The sequence below is a fragment of the Schistocerca gregaria genome, unplaced genomic scaffold (assembly GCF_023897955.1).
Source record: "Schistocerca gregaria isolate iqSchGreg1 unplaced genomic scaffold, iqSchGreg1.2 ptg000338l, whole genome shotgun sequence".
NCBI classification, from domain to species: domain Eukaryota; kingdom Metazoa; phylum Arthropoda; class Insecta; order Orthoptera; family Acrididae; genus Schistocerca; species Schistocerca gregaria.
Window position 1 is genome coordinate 3,424,250 of NW_026061803.1, and position 15,294 is coordinate 3,439,543.

Sequence of the window (15,294 nt, forward strand, 5' to 3'; positions counted from 1 at the left end):
GCTATTGCTGTATCCGTAACACCTTCAACACATCGAGGCACTAATGCCAGAGGACCACGATAGCCTATCATAGTTGTGTCATTGGCCCATACAGAAGCGTGCTGCAGGTCCACTGTTTTCGACGAAGAATTTATTTCTCTGATCCTTTGCGGTTCACAAAGGGTCGTGCTGTGAACTTCCATACTCAGCACGTGTGGGCTTATGAAAACCCGTATGCTGGTGTACAAAGAGTACATCAACCTCATTTCTCCGTCAACTAATGGATAGACAATCTTGGTGATAAGTTACTAGGGCCATATATCCTACTCCAAACATTTAATGGAGCTCATTATCGTCAACTTCTTGTTAACATTTTGCTTACCTTGTCTGAGGAGGTACCACATCAGTAAAGACTACCGATGTGGTTTATGCATTATGTCACATTTCATCTGCAATGTGTGTGAATATCGGATGCTGACGCTTCATGTCTTTTGGAATGGTTGGGGCGGAGGGGGCACACCTTGGTCCCCTGTTCCCTCGACTTCAGTCCCCTGTAGTTTTGGTTATGGGAACAGTTCAAGGCGTTAGTCTTGCAGTATCACATGTATGTGAAATTAGAAATCGTTACCAGAGTCGGAGACTATTTAGACTCTGACAAATCCCTTTAGATACAGTTTTGATATACATAATACAATGGAAATATGCTACTTGATATTTGGCCCTTACATGAGGTCCTAGGGTGAACAATTTGTATAAAATTACTTAATAACTGTATTTTAAAAACAATTAATAATGCAAATCGAATGAAAGGAACACTAAATTCTTTAAATGAAATTCAAGTAAAAAATGAACTGGTGATTTATTGCAAAAAGTCTTCTTCATACACAAGAAAACCAATAGACTAACTGTCTATCATGTTAGACTAATACTGACAATCAGCAAAAGCATAATGTCCAGGGAAGGATAATGTGTTCATGCTGCACATTCCCTCCACGATGTTGAGGCGAAATAAATAAAAAAAATTAAATTTCTTGGTTTTTTGTAAACAGGAAAAATTGTGGACATGGAATTGTAACTTCAGAATTTTTGAAAGGCGTTTGTTTTTTTACGGGCTGTATTAACCAGCTTGAATGTGGACAAATTCAGTGCTGCGTGAAATATGCCTGTAATATAATTTACCATTCCGATTAATTACATTTTTGAATTCTACGTCACTGTTGATTTAATCAGAGTTCTCACCTTAGACGTAGAATTAGTCCTTCTGCCACAATATTAATTCTTTAGTCGCCCTCGATGTTCTTCTCTTTGTTGACCGTGTGTACCTTCCTAAGTCGGCATCGGTTCACTTCACGTAGACGGTGGAAACCAAGGAAATACAATGCTACGTCACTTTAAAAAATAGTGAGAAGTATCGAAGTGTTACGAAAATTATTTATTCACAAGACAATAAGACTTGCTCTGCTCGTCGCACAAATCATGATTACTAACAACATGGCTGCCTTTCCGCACAGTCCGAAATTACGTCCGTCCTCCACAAGGCAACAATCGAAAGTGTCTCTCAGCTCCTTCTTGGAGTATGAAACAAAAGGGAATCCAATTTGAACATTACAGAGATTATATCCTACATCCCTCTCAATTTGATCTTTGGCGCAGCCTTTAAGGTGTTGTATGTCTCGGCGTCGGAATGTGTCATTACAATGTGAATAAACCCTACGAATCTGAATTTTACTATGTAGTGATTCCTTGTCGGGACTAAAATGAAAAGAACCTCTCTTCGTATCCGTAATCTTACGGTACTGCGGTGGTGTACAACTACAAAATGGTAATCTCCCAGACAAATTGGTGCCGCTACAATGTGCTCACCAATTACTAGCCATCTCGATCTACATCCACATCTACATCGATACTCTGCTAATTACGTTGAAGTGCCTTGCAGAGGGTTCTTCGAACCACCTTCAAAATTCTCTATTCTCCAAATGTCGTATAGCGCGCGGAAATAACAAACACCTACATCTTTTTCGTACGACCTCTTCAAATGGTTCAAATGGCTCTAAGCTCTATGGGACTTAACATCTGAGGTCATCATTCCTCTGGACTTAGAATTACTTAAACATTAACGAACCTAACCACACACACATCCATGCCCGCGGCAGGATTCGAACCTGCGACCGTAGCAGAAGCGCCGTTCCAGACCGAAGCGCCTAGAACCGGTTGGCCACAGAGACCGGCTGTACGAGCTCTGACTTCCCTTATTTTATCATAGTGATCGTTTCTTCCTATCTAGATCGGCGTCAACAAAATATTTTCGCATTCAGAGGAGAAAGCTGGTGACTGGAATTTCGTGAGAAGATTGCTCCGCAACGAAAAATGCCTTTGTTTTAATAATCTCCATCACAAATCCTCCATCATTTCAGTGACACTCTCCCCCCTATTTCGCGTTGATGCAAAACATGCTACCATCTTTGCACTTTTTCGATGTACCTGCTAAAAACGCAGTGTTGGGTTAGCCTTCCCCACATGATTTTCTGTGTGTTCCTTACAATTTAAGTTGTTCAGAATTGTAATTACTAGGTATTTAGTTGAACGTATGGCCTTTAGATTTGACTGATTTATCGTGTGACGGGAGTTGAACGGATTACTTTTAGCACTCATGTGGATGACCTCACACGTTTCGTTACTTATGGTCGTTGCAATTTGTTTGCCGGCCGGTGTGGCCGAGCAGTTCTAGGCGCTGCAGTCTGGAACCACGTGACCGCTACGATCTCAGGTTCGAATCCTGCCTCGGGCATGGATATGTGTGATGTCCCTAAGATAGTTAGGTTTAAGTAGTTCTAAGTTCTAGGGGACTGATGACCACAGATGTTAAGTCCAATAGTGCTCAGAGCCATTTATCTATTTCTTTGCAATGTGTTTTGATCTTCTGATGACTTTATTAGTCGATAACCGACAGCGTCATCAGCAAACAACCTAAGCGACTGCTCAGATTGTCTCACAAATCGTTTATACGGATAAGGAACAGCAAAGGGCCTGCAACACTAAGATGTGTGCGTCAACACGAGATCTGCGCCCCCATGGAACTTGTGGACCGAGCTAAGTTGTCGGGACGACTTCCTAGTGCAGAACACCAGAATGTTCGCCCCCCCTCAGCGATCGAGCACGAGAAGTCTTCTCTACGACGATCGACCCAAGAGTGTTCGATCATCCACATTCAACTCCTCAGTTTGGGCCGTCATGGCAACAAGCATGTCATTTAAAACGTTATGTACTTCTGTCCAATGACAGCAGACGAATCAGAGCCTTGTATAAACAACTCAGAATTTCCAACAAGCCAAGCAAACGCCGCTGGAACCCCACCAGGTCAGGTTCACACAGCAGCAGGCCGCTCCTCGTCAAGAACTGGTCAGTTCTCTCCAGATGTTACCGGGTAAGACACTCAGCGTCAAATTCTGAGCTTCCTGGTGTCGTGACTCGTGACGTCACTATGTGTGCCACTGGATGTCAGACTCGGAAAAACTTTCTTCTTCAAGGCGTGAAAATGACTGTAATGCGTGAGTTATTGCCGGATTTGTTATGCGCTCTGTATGTGCTTTCACCCTGCTCAGACAGCAGCTGGTATAGATTTTACGCTTGTGAGCGTATATATACGTTGTTATGTGGCTAGAGGAGCTTGTGGACTGGCCGTTCGATTTCCTTTACGTACATTTATGTAATTCGAAAATCTGTGCCCAGACATCAGTTTACTAAAACAACGTGACAATTTTGTAAAACTCAAAATTGTTAATTCTAAAAAAGGGAGATATTTTTCCGGCTCACTTAAATACAAATCTATTCGTAAGTATTTGAGTTTCATATTGAAACAGTCTCGAGGTTAGAACCTCATTTTCAGCAGTTTCTTTAATTGTATTAATATTGTATTTTTTTGTCAACTGGAAATACTGAATTATAATATTCTAATGAAAATACGATTTTATTTGAGTCAAATCAAATAAATTAAAATTTGATTCAGACATGTGAAATGACTTGTCTATACTAATAAAACTCCCAGAAAGAATATCACTCTGCAGCAGAGAGTGCGCTGCGATGAGACGTCCTCTCAGAACTAGAATAATCTGCCAGAAGGTTCCATCAGTAATACTGGTGCGCTTTATATGTTCGTTTCTCCATGTAATGGAGAAAAAAGAATTACTCGACATTCACAGTGACTAGAGTATGTACAAAAAGGGCAATCAATACACATTTGCAGTTGACCAGCAGATCGTTCTGCAGATACAGTCTATCCTTTTGAATTTTTAAGTACTATAATCTATTTCTGTGAAGGATGCTTATCACGATATTTATTTGCTCTTTCACTTTAATCACATGAACTCTGAGAGTTTTATGTGACTATATTATTTTGTTTCTGCAAACATAATTCGTTCCACCAAAATAGCTGGAAATCCCACAGCAGATCAGTTCCAGTCATTCCACGAGTAAGGAGGTACACGGCTCGTCTTATCTGTAATTCAACCATGCCTAGACGGTCAATACCGTATTCTATCGCGTCCGCACTGTTACTTTGTGCCAACAAGGTCCCTCAACAAGGGAGGGGTCAGGCGTCTCGGAGTGAACCAAAGCTATGTTGTTCGGGTATGGAGGAGATACACACAGAGAGAGGAAATGTCGATGACATGCCTCGTTCAGACCGTCCAAGGACTACTACTGCAGTGGATGACCGTATCCTACGGATTATGGCTCGGAGGAACTCTGACAGCAACGCCACCATGTTGAATAATGCTTTTCGTGCAGCCACAGGACGTCTTGTTACGACTCAAACTTTGCGCTACAGGCTGCATGATGCGCAACTTCACTTCCGACGTCCATGGCGAAGTCGATCTTTGCAACCACGACATTTTGCAGCTCGGTACAGGTGGGCCCAACAACACGCAGAATGGACCGCTGAGGATTGGCATCACGTTCTATCCACCGATGAGTGTCGCATATGCCTTCAACCAGACAATCGTCGGAGACGTGTTTGGAGGCAACCCGGTCAGGATGAACGCCTCAAGATACACTGTCCAGCGAGTGCAGCAAGGTGGAGGTTCCCTTCTCTTTTGGGATGGCATTATGGAGGGCGGACGTACGCCGCTGGTGGTCATGGAAGGCGCCGTAACGGCTGTACGATACGTGAATACCACCTTCCGACCGATAGTACAACCATGTCGGCAGCATATTGGCGAGGCATTCGTCTTCATGGACGACAGTTCGCATCCCCATCGTGCACATCCTTTGAATGACTTCCTTCAGGATAACGACATCGCTCGACTAGGGTGGCCAGCATCTTCTCCTGACATGAACGCTATAGAACATGTCTGGGATAGATTGAAAAGGGCTGTTTATGGAAGACGTGACGCACCAACCCTCTCAGGGATCTACGCCCAATCGCCGTTGAGAAGTGGGACAATCTCGACCAACAGTGCCTTGATGAACTTATGGCTAAAATGCCACTACGAATACAGGCACGAATCAATGCAATAGGACGTGCTACTGGCTATTAGAGGGAGAGGTGTGTACAGCAATGTTGACCACCACCTCCGAAGGTGTCCCTGTATGGTGGTACAAGATGCAATGCCTGACTTTCATTAGCAATAAAAAGGGTGCAAAGGATATTCATGTTGATCTCAATTCCAATTTTGTGTACAGGTTCCGGAGCTCTTGGAGCCGAGGAGATGCGAAACTTTTTTGATGTATGTACATTTTTACTTTGTCTGTACAGAACTGTATACACTGTTAGCGTAAATAGCGCTAGGGAGGTGCATTATAGATTCAGTAAGCGTACAATACTTCAAAACTCGTTTACTACCTCATTTTCCGCAATTTGATCTTACGTTCTTGCCTCAGTGTCAGAGGTACAACAACAGAGTTTGCGCTTGGCTGTCATCCATTCGTATGTTCCGCTACATTTTTGGAGAGAAACCCGGTTGCCGCACAGTCGCGGCGTTGGCCTCTCTCTCTCTCTCTCTCTCTCTCTCTCTCTCTCTCTCTCTCTCTGTCTCTCTCTCTCCGTCTCTGGTGCCGACTCGCTGAGTGTGACACCTAGCGGCAGCACTGGGTACCTTTGGCGCGACGTCGCGAGTCACAATCCCAGAAAGCTAAGGAATTAACGCCGGGTCTTGAGACTCAGACTTGCTAGCCGCCAGTAGCGCACGCAACACCAAAGATCCCACCCTCCTCCAAACGGCGCGTGACCCCTGCGGGCCCCAATGTAGCTGCCCTGCCGGACTTATAACCGGGGACTCAATGCTCTGAGCGGTGAGCAGGCTGTCCCTCCCTTATTCCCATTGTTGTGTGCCTCTGACGTTCTACAACTCTTGGGGAAACGAACTCCGAGGTTCCCACGAATTCTCTCAGCTGAAGTGATGTAAGTTAAGACACACAACCTCTGGAATTTTTATCAGGCACAATAGTGAAAATCAAGTATATTAATGAGAGTTTAATAAAGTGATGAGAATCGTCTTCCAGCATTTCTCCGTCATAAGGAGTGGGTGGTGTTAGTTTATCAATGGATGGAGCAACCCAGATTGCTTGTAACATTTCAGCCGACGCCACGCCGGTCAATGATACCCAGACACTACAGTATCGCGTCTTCGACGCAACTACGAGCAAGCGTATTTCGGAGAGTGCGTGATCTCTTAAGCTGAGGATCAGAGCGATACATTTCCATTGGAGGAACGTCACGTTGAGCACCTCATATGAGAAATGTCATTAACGGATATCAGGATGGACGGCTCGTATGGACAAGTGTACAGATCACAGAAAGTATGCATTTCCCGATCCACGTTATAACATCCCAGCTTCCTCAACCAAATTATAACGTCCCAGGACTTTCTGCACCAAATTATAACATTTCAGCTCCTCAACACCAAGTTAAAACGTTGCATTAGGAGGTGTCTGCTTCGTGCAAAAGGTCTTGAGTTCATATTGACGACAACAAGTAATTCTTCATTACAGACGTTTATTTACAAACAGAACTGACAGACTTCACAGATTCAATAACTGGATCTCCGAGCTAACCGCACTGCATATCCGAACTGGCAACTGACAACTCCTAGGTGTATTAATATCTTTCCAAACAATGAGAGTCTTTGACAATGTTTTGTTTACAATACGATAGCAATTCACGACTTAAAACTAAATTAGACATTACAGAATTTTAGTACAGATTAAAGTAAGTAAAAGGATCAGTACATATAAATTCTTAGAAGCATAATTTCCAAATAGATTTTATAACATTTTTCTACCAGCTTCTGGATAACCTTCACCAGATTTGTACCGGTGTTTCCAGAAATATCTTGACATTTGATTCTGGATATTTCTTGAGTGATTTAGAACAACTATTTATATGTAAAATGATTTAAATCGTGTTTCAGAACGTAAATAAATCTTTTTAGCAATATTTCTTGATACAAATCGTCTTTCGAAATCAGGTTATGAAACAGTTTTCACAAGTTTTCGTATTTTTGCGATCATAATATAGAATTTCTCTTTAGCTGGTGAGTTTTTAAATGTATCTTGTCCATATTATACGAAATAATTTAGCTCAAAACTGATAATTTATACAATTAATCAGAGCTACAGCAAACAGTGAGTCTTTCTTTTACAAAATGAAATATAATTACAAAATTGAATGAAAATAGGTTACTAACACTAATATATATTTACATTAATTCTATTTTTGTTCTTTCTGTGAAAAATGTCCTAATATTGACACAGTACAATATTTAAACATCACCAAGGTTTCCCTTTACATATTGCATATCTGTATCGACATCCCCTAAAAGTCTACAGTATCGAATACTTCAATATGTCCCAATATGTCCTGTAATGTTACACAACCCCCCCATCAGCACTTCCACGTGAAACACGGAAGGGTTGATGTCCTTACATTACAAAACAGAAAAGTTTTACACATATCTTTGGTGTCTTCTTTCTTGAAGACCGGTGATCTTCTTTCTTGAAGGTCAGTGATCTTCTTCGTTAAAGGTCGGTATACCTCAATGCCGCACACTGTATTTCAGTCTCATCTTCACAGTCCGTATGGTTTCCATATACACTGCATGCAATCACAGGCTGCAATAGCACAGTCCGCTATGAATATACAGCACACAGTGGTCAAACCCAGTTAAACATTAGCAAAAGCATTTAATAGTCGGTGCACCGGTTTTTAAGGACACAGAAATTTGAATTCTCTAAAGTCTAATTACTCAAGAAAATTTACTCTAAATAATTTCTTAAAGCTAAGAGAGGATAGACTGACAGGTGGAGAAAATTGATTATACAGGATCACAGAATAAGTGTAAGATGCAATGCCAGAATACTAACATGAAATATGACAATTGCATAGCTAGGGGACCTAGTGCTCGCCAAACACTTAGCACACAAAGAATGTATGCTCCCCTGAGGAATCAGATAAATACAACATAACAAAGTATACAAAAATATCCTGGTAAGATTACATATAAAAGTCTATAAACATCTATTATCTAAAACACTTTTTTACATTTTTTTATACAATTTCAGTTCGGTCACGTTTTGTAGGTCAAACAGTCTCCAAGAATTTGGGTAGACTAGATGGTAAGCATTTGGATGAGGATTGTCCTGAATCTTGAAAGGTCCAATGTATATGTCAAAAAACTTTTTTAATTCACCACTGATGGCTTTAGACTTCTCTTGTGTTTTAACAAGGACCAAGTCTTCAATTTTAAATTGAGTAGGCTCCAATCTTTTGTCACGTCTACATTTCCTCTTATCACCTTGAGATTTCATGGTCTTTCTCACTATTTCCTCTCTCTCTCTTGAGTACTTAATGGTTTGCAGACTGGAAAATCAATGAAATCACTAATTGGATGTGGTGGTTTGCTATTATACTGTATTTCATACGGCGAAAACACTAATGCTGTAGGCTGTTCACAACATCTTCGAATTTCTCAACATAGTCAATCCAACTAGCATGATCAGTATTGCAGTAGGTTCTAAAGAATCGCCCAATTTCCCTCATGTATCTCTCCGAAGGGTTTCCTGACAGATGATAAGCTGAAATAAGAATGTGACTTATATTTTCATCTTCAACAAAAGCTTTCCATACTCCAGAAGTAAATTGAGTCCCATTGTCTGATAATATTTTCTGAGGTTTTCCAACCCTGCCAAAATAGTCTCCTCTGATTTTTGAAATAATGCTCTTACTGTTTGCCTTGCGAAGAGGGTATGACTTAATGAATTTTGAAAAAACATCAACCATAACAAAAATGTTGCAATAGCCTCCTCTGGTCTTCGGTAATGGTCCATATAATTTGACAGCGTCAAACTCGTGTTGTTCTTTCGGTAAGATGTTTTGCATCAATCCTCGACAAGTTTGGTTGGATACTTTTACTCTTTGGCACCTGTCACAACCCGTTAAAATTTTTCTAACCCTCCTGGCTATGTTGTTAAAGTACACATTTTCTTGGATTTTCTGGATACACTTTTGAATCCCACAATGACCAAAACTTTCATGAATGTACTTGATGAGTACATTGATGTACTGTTCAGACCAACATAATTTCCATACATCGCTATCTACACTGTTTCTCTTGAATAGAATCCCTTTGTAGATTTTGTAATAATCTCCCACTTTTTCATGTCCCTATTTCCCTAAATAACTTTTGACCAGTTTACAGTTCTCATCGTGGTTCTGATTCCGTCGGATGTCATTACAAATGTCTCTGATTTCTTGTTCATTGTCCACCCCTCTTAAATACATAATTTTGAATTCTTTTTCACATTCCCCACTGTCATCTTCAAAGTCACCCCCCACAGGTAGTCTATATAAAGCATCAGCAACTACATTATCGGGTCCTCTAAGATATTTTATTGAGTAATTAATTTGTTGTAACAAGAGTGCCCACCTGGTAATCCTTCCATGATGCAACCTACATTCTTGAATATAAATTAATGCCTTATGGTGTGTGTAGACAACTACCTGGTTTCCCAATAAACAATTTCTGAATTTAGAAAATGCCCAGTAAATGGCCAAAAGCTCTTTCTCAGTAACAGTGTATTGCCTCTCATGTTTTTTCAAGGTTTGACTAGCAAAAGCAATAGACCTGTGTTCTATTTTCCCATTTATATTTACTTCTTGGAAAAGGTGAGCACCTAGGCCATAATCACTACTATCTGCCATAATGCAAAAAGGTAAACTTAAATCAGGATGGTACAAAATTTTACTGTTACATAACTGTGTTTTTATTTCTTCAAAAGCAGCTTCACATTCCTGATCCCAAACCCACATTGCGTTTTCTTCAGCAATCTGTTAAGACTTGGAGCAATTAGAGCTTGGGTACTAATGAACTTTCTGTAGTAACCGCACATCCCGAAAATTGACTTGAGTTGTTTCTTGGTTTTTGGAATTGGGAATTTTGCAATTGCCTTGAGTTTTTCAGGATCTGGCAAAATACCATCCTCAGAAATACTGTGCCCCAGAAACTTCAATTTTTTCATACCAAACTTACATTTAGATAATTTAAGTGACATTCCCCCTTTCCTTAATCTATTGCAAACCTCCCTCAAAGTATTAACATGTTCTTCCCAAGTTTCTCCAGTGATCAAAATGTCATCTACATACACAGTTAATTTTGATAAAAGATCTTTTCCCAAAACAAAGTCAAGTGCTCTAATGAATTCGGCTACTGAGACATTCAGCCCAAATGGTACCACACAATACTGGTAACATCTTCCCCCATACAAAAAGGCAGTATACTTTTTGGAATCATTTTCTAATTGTACTTGGTGAAATCCTGGTGTGAGATCTAAACTGGTCATGTATTTCATTCTTTCAAATTTATGAAGTAGTTCGTCCATATTCTCGAGATGATCGGTCTCTCTTTCCACATACTTATTTAGGTGTCTTGAATCTAGTACAAGCCTGACACTGCCATCACGTTTTGCAACCACTACCAAAGGATTATTTTATTGGCTCTTACTTCTCTCAATGATGCCCAACTCTTCCATCTTTTGAAGTTCCTTTTCTACATCTTTTCTCTTTGCAATGGGTACACTATAAGGTTTTATAAAGAATGCCTCATGTGGTTTTAACCTGAGTTTACATTGGTAATTCTTTACTCTGCCAGGTCTATCATCAAAAACATCACAGTAATTCCACAATAATCTTTATAACTCTACCTTCTGTTCTTGGTTCAAATTATCTGATTCCCGTAATTTTTCTTGAACTATATCCCCATATTCTCCATCATCATACTCCTCAGTAATTTCCTCTACACAATAACAACTGTCTTTAGAAAATGTAACGTCCCTAATTTCAATTCCCTTATGAGCACAGTTTTGAACCGACATGTCAGTACTGGAACATACTCTCGTCTTAGGATCAATAAAGGTAAACAAACTCTTTTCCCAATCAAATGCTGCATTAGCTTTTAATATCCAGTCCATACCCAACAGTACATTCTCATTTAGGTCACTTATTACAGGACATCCTTGAGTAAACTGTACATCATTTATACTGAAGGACAACAACATCTGTCTATTAACAACTTTGCTCAGTTTGCCAGTAATGCCTCTAATTTTTATTCCAACAACAGGTAATTCAACAAAGTCAGGATCATGGTTAATTATATCTCTTAATTTGCTTGAAATGGCACTAATTGGACTCCATGTGTCAATCAAACAATACCCTTCCCAACCTGCAGCTTTAATTTTTATGTATGGACAACCCATAGTGGTGTTTTCCCTTTCTTCCTGTTCTTCATACAAAAGATCTTCTGCTATCTCATCATACCTCTGTTCCATATTAAGGTTTCCTTTATTAGGCAATACTTTCTTCAAACTTCTAGGTCTACTGGAATTTACTGGAATGTCTGGATTACTATTTACCTCACTCACATCCTGACTAGTACCCCGTTTGATGATTTCATTAGGCTTAAAAGCAGAAACTGGTTCACAAATTTCCCTTAATTTGATCTTAACATCATTGTCATCACTGTAATCTTTAAATTTGTCCCAAACAGATTTCAAAATAATCACAGATGCATCAGCACAATCAACCCCCCTGTCTCCTGATGTATTACTAAGCTGAACTGGCACAATCTGATTCTCATGTGGAATGTAGTTAGAGTTCCTGGCACAACTATGCTCAACACTATTGCTTATAACATCCTCCTTAACCTCAACATAAACTATTCCATCCAATTCACCATCAAAATCTTCTAGTACATAATCACCATTAGCCTTAACATCAACATTATCATCATCATTGCCTGAGCTTACACTACAAACACTACTAGTATCACCAACATTACTCACAACACCATCTTCACCAACCACATCCACATGAATATCAGACTTTCCAGAAACTTCAGTACGAACATCATTATGACAACTTACATCTAAAACATCACCACACATAAGTTTGTACAATCCAAAATTATCAAAGTTATCCTTACCTCTCATTTCAGCATTAGGTGCTTCTTCTTGATTATATAAATTTGCAATTATATCATCTTCTAGGCCTACTTCATAAACGGTAGCCTGGTTCCTATTACAGTTGTTTCTAGTATTTTCTCTGATGACATTCCAAAATTTCCTGTCAAATTTAATTTTTTCATTACCTCTATCTACAGATCGATCATAGCATACTGTCTATACCGGTTAGGTCTCTGATTATAGTGCTGTCTGTTCCGGGTGAAATTAGCCTGATTTTGAAAATTCCTTGCCCCAAACTGACAGACTCCCAGTGGAGCATTTAGTCGTTTAAAGGCCTATGTCTGTCGTTTCCCTGCCTCGGGTTACCTTCTCTCATGTCATTACCCCAGGACCTGTTTCGATTTTCCCATTCTCTGTTTGAATTAAAGTGCTGATCATTCCTACCAAAATTTCTTCTGTCATTGCTATTATAATTATCCCTGTTGTTGTTAAAGTTTCTTCGTTCACTATTACTGTTATTATTTGCACGGTTCGGTTCCCACCCTCTGTGTGATGAACTTACAAAGTCGTTGAATGTGTTGTTTTGTTCAAAGGCTCTATCAAGTTTGTCCACATATTTCAAGAATTGTTCTATGGACTCATCTGGACCATATACTAAACCCCATTGTACTCTTTTCGGAAGTCTCCGGTTTAGAGCATCAATTTGAGTTAGCTCATCAAATGGCTTATCCAGATGCACTAATTTTTGCAACTGTTTCTCACAATAGGCTTTCATTGACCCATCAGATTCTCTGTAACTAGGACCATTCAAGAATTCACTTTTGATTCGAGCTTGCTCAGTTTCAGACCAAAATTTGGTTAGAAAACATTTTTTGAAATCTTCAAAGGACATTTCCGTATAACAATTCTGATTGGCCCACGAAAGCGCCTCACCATCAAGTAATTTCTTTACAAATTTTATCTTAACACTATCTGTCATTATGGACGTGAACTGCTCCTTGCAGAATTGCATGAAGTCTTTTGGGTGTATATTCTTGTCACCGGGATAAGTTTTAATTGGAAAATTTCCCCATACCCCATTACAACTATTACTAAAACCTTTTTGAAACATAGTTTCTTGTATTTCTACAAATTTTCTGTCTGCAGTTTTTTCGACATTACCTACTCTACTACAAATTTCTGTGACCTTTTTGTCCGTATCAGATTCCGTATCAGATTTGAAAGATTCAATTTCGTTTTCAAAAAATCGTTTTGTCTGGTCAAATTCATTTCTCAATTGAGAATTTTCCTCATTTACAAAATCAACAACTTTTTTAAGTTTTGACTGGTTATTTGAAATTTCGTAACTTAAATCAGTTTCAAGGACAGGAATTTTGCTCTCAACCGTGTCCACACGACAACTAAGTTCTTTTTGGTTTGACTCAAAAGTAATTCGCCATTCTTCGAGAACCTGATTAGTGTGAGCAATCTGTTCTGTATTTGAGTTTATTTCTGATTTTAAATCACACACAGCCTTCGAAATCGACCTGTCCATCTGTTGTTGTGTCTGTTCAATTTGTTGACGTAATTCGGCACGAGAATCGTCCATCTTCGAGTTTAACTCTGAAAACATTTGTTTTAACATTTCCAACATTCCTACACTGTCAGAAGCACTTTCCCTAATAGGTGTACTCGCTACACCGCTGTCAATACTGAAATCTGCGTCTTTTTCCATTATTTTAGGAAGCAGTTACTTATCTTAGTGTCTGTCGGCGGTCGTTGGTGTCCGTGTTTTGCGAAATTTCTTCAATTCCAGGATGGTTTCACTCGGTTGATTCACTTCTCTTCTTGTGACCCCAGAATCGACGTATTTACTTCTTGTGATCCGAGAAGAGACGTATTTTATTTTGAAGAATCACTGGGTGGTCGTCAAATCGTCTGCTTCCTCCACCAAATTAAAATATCCCAGCTCCAGCGCCTCCACCAAATTATGACATCCCAGCTTCCTCAACAAATTATAACGTCCCAGGACTTTCTGCACCAAATTATAACATTTCAGCTCCTCAACACCAAGTTAAAACGTTGCATTAGGAGGTGTCTGCTTCGTGCAAAAGGTCTTGAGTTCATACTGACGACAACAAGTAATTCTTCGTTACAGACGTTTATATACAAACAGAACTGACAGACTTCACAGACTCAACAACTGACTCTCCGAGCTAACCGCACTGCATATCCGAACTGGCAACTGACAACTCCTAGGTGTATTAATATCTTTCCAAACAATGAGAGTCTTTGACAATGTTTTGTTTACAATACGATAGCAATTCACGACTTAAAACTAAATTAGACATCACAGAATTTTAGTACAGATTAAAGTAAGGAAGAGGATCAGTACATATAAATTCTTACAAGCATAATTTCCAAATAGATTTTATAACATTTTTCTACCAGCTTCTGGATAACCTTCACCAGATTTGTAACGGTGTTTCCAGAAATATCTTGACATTTGATTCTGGATATTTCTTGAGTGATTTAGAACAACTATTTATATGTAAAATGATTTAAATCGTGTTTCAAAACGTAAATAAATCTTTTTAGCAATAGTTCTTGATACAAATCGTCTCTCGAAATTAGGTTATGAAACAGTTTTCACAAGTTTTCCTATTTTTGCGATCATAATATACAATTTCTCCATTGAAAGTTCCAGAAGTGTGCATTAAACGTTCATTTCCAGACTTTCTCTTTAGCTGGTGAGTTTTTAAAAGTATCTTGTCCATATTATACGAAATAATTTAGCTCAAAACTGATAATTTATACAATTAATCAGAGCTACAGCAAACAGTGAGTCTTTCTTTTACAAAATGAAATATAATTACAAAATTGAAT